The following is an 8014-nucleotide window of genomic DNA, read 5'->3' as shown; positions in this document are numbered from 1 at the left end:
GAAATCGTTCGAAGGGTCTATCCTCCCCCTCTATATGGTTACCAGGGTTTCCAGGTTGAGGATTAGGGTTTTGGCCCTGATGCTCTACTATGTGAGCTAAAAGATCAATCACGTGCTGGATAGCCGCAGCTACCTGAACGTTAGGATCCACTCCAGGTTCAAGATTGGGTTCAGGATTGATTCCCGATTTCCCTCTTCATTCAAGGGTTGCCTACTTCCACGGCACCGGCCTCGTCCACTACAAGTTCCTTCCATTGGATTAACTAATCTAGGCTCGAAATGTGAATACAATATACAAACTAGCGAGGTTAGTCAGTCAGATATACATCCGCATCAATTTAAAAGCAAATATACATATAACACAACTATAACAAACAAATTACACAATAACAGTCAGTCAAACACAAGCAAAGGAAATCCTATGGAAGTAAGGGGTCATTCAATAATACATACTACGAACTAAACCAAGAGTACAAAAGCAACTAACGAAAAGCTTCCCCCTCTCCCTTAGGGTTCCATCCGTAATCTACAAGAAATCACAATTTATCTCTTAGGCTAGGTTAATCATCCACACATCATATACAGTTCCGTAGAATCAGATTTCTAATTCGCCCAAGTCATTTCAAACCTAGGCTTTCATCCCATTTCGTATTCAGGTACAAGAATCCAAAATAAGATAATTCACCACTCGATCTGGCCAATCCCACGAGTAAATCATCTACATTTGTAATTCCTACCGGACATATATCTATTGTTTCCAAGTACCACGATAAAGGTCGGAAACCTATCACATTTCATAATTCATAACTTATGCTCAAAAGCACTTAGTCCTTTACACCCGTTCACATGATCGAGACCATAACACCACTTGGGCCCAAGCTCACTCTGCACAAAGACCATGCGAAGCGGCTCTGATACCACTTGTGACGACCCCACCTCCCCCTAGGGCGTATCTCAGGGTTCGGCGGACCGCCTGCCCAGCTCTCGCCGGAACCCACTCACTCACTACAATCGTCAAATAATTTACAATACACATCTCAAATATTACATCAAATGTTCCACAAATTTACATATCATAAGTGAAGCGAATATTTCTCAATTGCACTACAAACTAAAATCTCAAGAGATAAAACAATACTAATTTCCCGAATAAGACAAAGATCCTCAGTTCTCACATAATTACAATTACAATCTCAATCTCAAATATTACACAAGATAAATCTAAAACTCCAACGGTACAGGAGATAATCCAACCATTCACACGGAGAACTTTAATACAAATGCTTCCTTCACCTCGAGTCCTGTGGTGGGGAATAAAATATTTTTGGGGTGAGTTGGAAGATCAGCGGGTGTCCAGTAAAATCAGTAATCAAATATATTTCACAATAATGCATTTCGATGATGCCATGAATCAGAGATCAAATGTACATATTTTTGCTCTTATGAGCCAGTGAAATCATTGCACTTAAACATCTAACGCTCAAATTGATCAGTTAACAGTGAAACAGTGATAGGGAGCCATTTGCTCCAAATAAACGGAGGTGGAGACATTGGTTCTAAGCACATGAATTCCAAGTACTCATTTGAGCCAAAACATGTCATGGACCACATGCAAACACTCATGATATGAAATCGAGTAACAATGCAAGAAATAGTTCCAGAGTAACTTTGCAAATAGTTTGGAAATCACTCACCAACCACAGCTCATGATCCATCATAGACAGTTCCTCGATCAAGTCCAAGCCCTTCAACTCAAACTCAAAGCAATCAAACGCTTTCAAAGATCGGACAGCATTTCCCCTTAATTTTTTTATTTTCCATCCTACAAACAATCACCAAATCCATAACCATCAACCACAATCACACATACACGTTATAAACTATTAAACCCCCTTAAAATATCATCACTCAGCACCTCATAATAGAAACCCTAAACTGAGATTGAGGCACAAAAGCTAGAAATTCTTTTAGGCAAAGTAAACTAACACTAAAACACTAGATATTCCTCATATCAAAATTAGTAAATCATGGTTAGCCTTTAAACTTCATATATGGGCAGAAAATTCACTATAAAACTGAAAATTCACATATCACCACTTCAATCCAAGAAATACTGAATAAAACTACCAAAGTGGCAACCACATGGCACTAATTTCCAATTATTAGAAACAAAGAGAGATGTTCTTAACTAAATACCTTAGAACCTCAAAGAAAATGGTAGTTTAGTCTTTCCTTCTCCAAAATCACTCCACCACAGCCTTTATTCCTCCTTAGTATACACTTGTAATGAGTAGTTTGTGATTTCACCGGTTAAAACTCAAGATTTGATCAAGAAAGTGAAGTTTTCCTCACTTGTTTCTCTCAAAACAGCCGGCCAAGAAGGAGAAGAAATGAAGAAATATTAGCCAAGAAACAAGATAAGAATAAAGGAAAAACAGCTCGTCAAACCTGGCTGCCGAAGTGCCACGTCACAATCCGGCCGGTTTCTGGCTGGATACCTGGCCGAATTCCTGGCCGGATTGGAGGTAGTGGCCAAATAAATTTTTTTCAAAATTCTCTGCCAATCCAGCCCACAATCCGGCCAAGAACTGGCCGGTTTTGTGGCCGGATTCTATAAAAAACTTCCGGCCAATATTTGTTTTTTTTTTTCAGGGCATCACAACAACACAATAATAATATTAGTTAATTAAATGGCTTTAAGTAAGAGAGGCCCAAAATTCAGCCTTTTACAATTAGTTATTATATTTCATGCTTTCACCAAATAAAACAAAAAATTCTTACATTTGAGCAAATCATTCAAGGTCCGGTCAGACCAGCAAAGCTGAAATCCGGTCAGACCATCTATCCAAAAAACCGGTCCTTCATTCCTCGCTCCTCTTCATAAACTCCAGCTTCTCATCCAAACCCATTGCCCACTCCTTTCCAATTTCACTCCGCAAAACCTCTAAAATCTTTCCCCCCAAAACACAGTGACAAAAAAAAAAAAAATTTTTCATCAATAGGTTCAACTTTGACCATGGCACCATCACCATCACCATCTTCCTTCCTCCACAGTAATCTAACCTCAAAGTTATATCACCCCATTTTCAATTTCAAACATCCTTCTTTTAGGCCTCCGAACAGTAGAAACTTCACCATTATCAAAGCTACTTCAGATTGTAATTCGAGTTCAAATCTAGTTCTAATTCCTCCAATCCAAATCCTTTAATTTCCAGTCTGAAAACGACCACTGCAGCCATAGTTTTTGCCGCCGCAGTTTTTGGAAAGTTCCATCAGTTGCCGGCCAGGGCCTGCCCTCCAGCACCACCACCAACTCAAGCAAATTCATCATTGATTCGTATTTTGGAATCCCATCCTGACATTGTTGATGTCTTCCAAGGCTCTCTCATGCTGATGCTCAAGAACAGTGAGTATGAGGACGTGTTGAAGACGTTGAGGAATCCCATCCTGACATTGTTTATGAATTAATTTCTATAATTAAATACGAGTTTTCCAATCCAAATCAAGACGATCAACATATAGTTAGCTGCAAACTACGTTATGACCTTAGGTTGGATTTGCTCATGGATTAATTCTGTAATAAAAACAAAAAGTTTTCCAAATCCAGATGAAGAAGAGAATACCTGCAAGGATTGATGCGGTGACCAGAAGAAGCCGTGGGTGGCCCAAGAGAGGAGGTGTGAATTGTCTGTCTGATCAAATGGGAGAAATTAGAGAAGGAGAGAATATGTAGTGAGAGTGAAAGCTTTAGAAATATACTTGAAAGTTTACAAATTACATTCTGAGTTTGATTTGAGAAGAGTGAAGAGCAGCAGAAATTGAAGAAAAATTGTGCTATATATATATATATATATATTGTATTCAGGGTGTAAAAGTTTGATGGCTTTGGACTTTTCTTTCACTATGCAGTAATGCATACCCAGCTTTGTTAAAAGTCCTATCTATAAACTTTAACAGTTACTTACTGCAAATATTTTTTGAGTCCTGATTTCTAGTTTTCTTCTTTTGTTTCTCCTTTCTTTTTTTTTGGTCACCTATTCTTTTTCCTTATAAATTAGAAATGGTTTGTGAAAAAAGAAAATTTCTTGGTCCACTAATTTTTTTTACAATTTCACGTAAATTGCTTCTTAAGAAGGAGCCATGCCCAAAGGACTAAAATGGTCATTTGTGTAGATGTTTTGTGTGATTGTGAGTGCTTTTTATATGGTGGTGTTCGATGGTTACTCTAGTCAGATTACGCTGGATTATGCTGAGAGTCAAATTGGTTTCATGAAGGTAAAGAGAAAAGCAAACTCTTAAAGAGTCAGTTTATCCATTGAAACTATCTGTATCCAATCTAATCTGTGTATATCAATATACCCTCTTTAGAACTATAGTTTCTTCTCTTTTCAAGTGATAGCATCATTTGGCTCTTAGTATTTTGTTATTTCCATGGTACCCTCACCTCTCATATCCAAGTTCAAATGTTTTAATTGGGATGATAATTACTAAAATGAAACTTTTCCTCTTCTAAAGTTCACTGTACTATATTACAAGACAAAAATGAAAAAGGAGAAAGGGAAAAGGTCATTGCAATTAGACATCTTAAAACACTTAAAGATTGATTGTAAAAAATCCTATGATACCTTTTGGATACCATTCCTTCAGTTTGTATCTCTCATTAAATATAATAGTTTAAATATTAAATATGTAACTATATTTAATTTAATGGTCCATAACACTTCTATTGCTATCTAACAGTGAATTTCACTTGTGAGTGTGACACCTAAAAGGGGCCATAGAATCTCCATAAAATTGCAACTCATGTATATTTATTGACTATTAATTTGATTTTCTTTTTATCCGGAACGTAACAATACTTGTTAGTTGTTACTAGCTAGGAGTTAGGACCCACAATAAAGAATAGAATGACAAAAGCATTGAAGAAAGCATTATCCCACATCGGGACAGACAGGTGAAAGCAAGCCTTGTAATGCATATTTAAATATGCATGAAAGCTACTTGGAAACATACTTACCTGGACGGGGTCAATAGGTGATCAAGAAGGCCCATGGCCTAAGTTGGTGACCTCCATTGCACTTGGGAGGGGTACCCGCCTAAGGTCAGCCCAAGTTGGTTGAGCCTACGTCATAATTTGTAGTAGAGGGGGCCTGCGTTCGCGCGGCCCCTGCCCAATTCTTAATTCTAAAATATTTTCTTGTAACTTTGTGGGTTTAAGGCTCTTAATTGCCAGGTGGAGCCTATGGCTCCAAATCATGAGAGTTAATTACTTCCTCCTAAAATGTCCTTCCATTAAATGGAGAATGAGTCCTCCAGGTGCTGGTTGGCTGGATGTGGGATCACCTCATTAGACCCTAGATCGTGTGGTCGAATCTGCCTACATTAAATAAGAATATCTTAGAGAAATTACAAATTAACTACATATATATTCATTAATTGAAAAGTGGACTACAATTTAAGATGGATAAAGAAGGAAAACAAGTCTAGGGCATTTTAGAGAAATTACAAATTAACTACATCAACATTTTTCAATTGAAGATTGGATTATAATTTGAGATGAATGTAAAAAGAAAAGAAGTCTATCAAAATGGAATGGAGGGAGTGTAGATATCAATTTCTTGTTGGAAGAAATTATGTGAGTTTAGATGTCGGAGAGCACACAAGGAAGGCAGCTTTAACAAGAAAAAACCAATAATATCATTATTCTATTTTGTCAATTATTTAACCAAGTAACAACCTATATGCCATAACTTATTCAATATGATTTCATCAAGGCAATGATATATTAAATAACAAAAATCAAAATATCCTGGTAATCTAAGGACCTTTTGCTTCTTTGCATAGTAGAGTTAAAGTTTAGCAATAATCAATCCCCTTTTGATGCTTACTAGAGATCCCAAGGGAAATACCAGGGAGTGCATGTGGTCTGGAGGTCTACCTTTTAACACTCAGATCACGTCACGATGAGACAACATATGGTAAAGGTTTGAAATACATAGGTCCTCAATACAAACTACAAGGAACCCAAGTCCCATTTAAAATTGAATAGTAGAAATAATCACGCCCATGACATCCATCCCTAATAAAGGTCTCGATGGCTCTGGTGGATTCTCAAATCTTTCATTTAAGTTATGAAGGAATTGGCGGATGGAATCACGACTAAGATCAAGAAGGAACTATTCATAAATGAAGTGGGTATGCATCGCAGTCCATCATTTGGTCCAGTTCCAGCTTTCAAATTCAATTTGTAGGCAATCAGGCACTCAATAGTAATCAATACGACTCCAAAATAAAATAGGATCAAAAGGCATTCGCAACTCGGAATTAACTTAATTCATACTTACCTCTAAATATGTCAATCGATCGAACCTTACCCAAATCCAATGTATTTCGGATAGGATCTGGGTTTAATTTCCCAAACTTAGATTTCACTCGGAGTCAAATTCTATCTGTAGGTAAGAAAGTTTTGGATTTGGATTCGGTCTAATATTCTGTGATCCAAATCCAAATCAGGCCTTATCTAGAGGCACATATATATATATACATATATATATATACACACACACACACATATATATGTGTGTGTTAAAAACAAAAAAAAACCCTTGTGGTATACCTAATACACATAAAAGTCTCCCGTGGTTTCAAAACATACAAAACGGCGCCTCATGTTTTGAACTAAATTATAAACTAATAGAATTCGTTAAACTTAACAGAATCCGATAAATTTAACGGAAAACTTAATAGAATCCGGTAAATTTAACAGTAAATTTAATGGAATCCGGTAAGTTTAACGGTCGAGGCCATCATTTTATCCGTTAAGTTTAACGGCCGAGGCCGTCATTTTCATTAAATTTAACGAATTTTGTTAGTTTATAATTTAGTTCAAAATATAAGGTATCGTTTTGTATGTTTTGAAACCACGGGAGGTTTTCTGTATATTAGGTATACCACAGGGGATTTTTTTGTTTTTAACCCTATATATATATATATATATAAATTTATAAAATAAACTAATATCCTATGACTATTGGATCGAATATAGCAATACTTCATGACTGTTAGATTAAATAATATGCTCTTAATCTAAGAAAAAACCATCTAATCTCACCTATCTGTTGCTTGCCTCCGTTACCTCTGTCTCCCTCTCTATTTCATTTCAAATTCTTGAATGTTAATTTTATTATTTGAAAACAAAATTAGATGACACTTATGTTATTTTTGAACTCTATATATTTTAAAATATTTTTACTTTAATTCTTCACTGTATGTTTAGAAAAATACCTACGAATACCCATTAGATGCCTAAAGTCACAAGGATCTGGGTTCGGATTTATTTTTCAAACCCATAAGGGTCTCAAAATCTAGGTTTGGGTGTAACTAAATTTAATGGATTTGGATTTAGATCAAAGGGATCCAATTCAAATCCTATCCATTAACATGCCTACCCACCTCTTTGTGTTTGAACTGACACAATGGCTTAGTATCTTGAACTTTTTTTGACTAATTTTCTGACCTTTAATTACATAAAAGTGGCCAATATTTTGTGAACCAAGACCCGATTTAGCCAGGCTCGTCTACTCCAGCAAGTTGAATATCCACTGAAAATCAATAGCATTCGATAGCAAAAGGGAAATCAACTGGAAAGCAAGTCGATGGAAAGGGATACAAGTTCACAATAGCCAGGTTGTGCATTAATTATCACCACCATTACTCTCCATGCAAGTTGCCACCCAGATAAAATGACGAGAATGGTTCCAAAATGATCAAGAATCCATATAACATCTCATCACAACACAAGAAAATGACTCCCAAACTGAAAACTATATGGTTATGGTTGTTCCAGAACTTTCACCTATTGGTGGTAGCTATGGATTGCGGTCTTGTTTTGAATAATCTAAATAGAGATCAAAATATGTAGTGTAATCCTTGAGAAACAGATATTGTGATGGAGGCCAAAGACAGTGTCTGTTAAATTCTTGTTCGGTCTATTAAGCTATAGTGATTATCAAAT

The 8014-nt window shown here is 36.3% G+C and overlaps 1 non-coding gene across 1 annotated transcript; it reads left to right on the top strand.

Annotated features, from left to right (window-relative positions):
- The first annotated feature begins 5009 nt into the window (after positions 1-5009).
- LOC113717484 (U1 spliceosomal RNA) lies at positions 5010-5171 on the top strand. The gene has a single exon (XR_003454401.1). It is a non-coding gene; the product is annotated as a U1 spliceosomal RNA (small nuclear RNA).
- Positions 5172-8014: the final 2843 nt, after the last annotated feature.

This window comes from Coffea arabica, chromosome 11c, assembly GCF_036785885.1.
Source record: "Coffea arabica cultivar ET-39 chromosome 11c, Coffea Arabica ET-39 HiFi, whole genome shotgun sequence".
Taxonomy (NCBI): Eukaryota; Viridiplantae; Streptophyta; class Magnoliopsida; order Gentianales; family Rubiaceae; genus Coffea; species Coffea arabica.
This window is presented reverse-complemented; position numbering and strand designations above follow the sequence as displayed.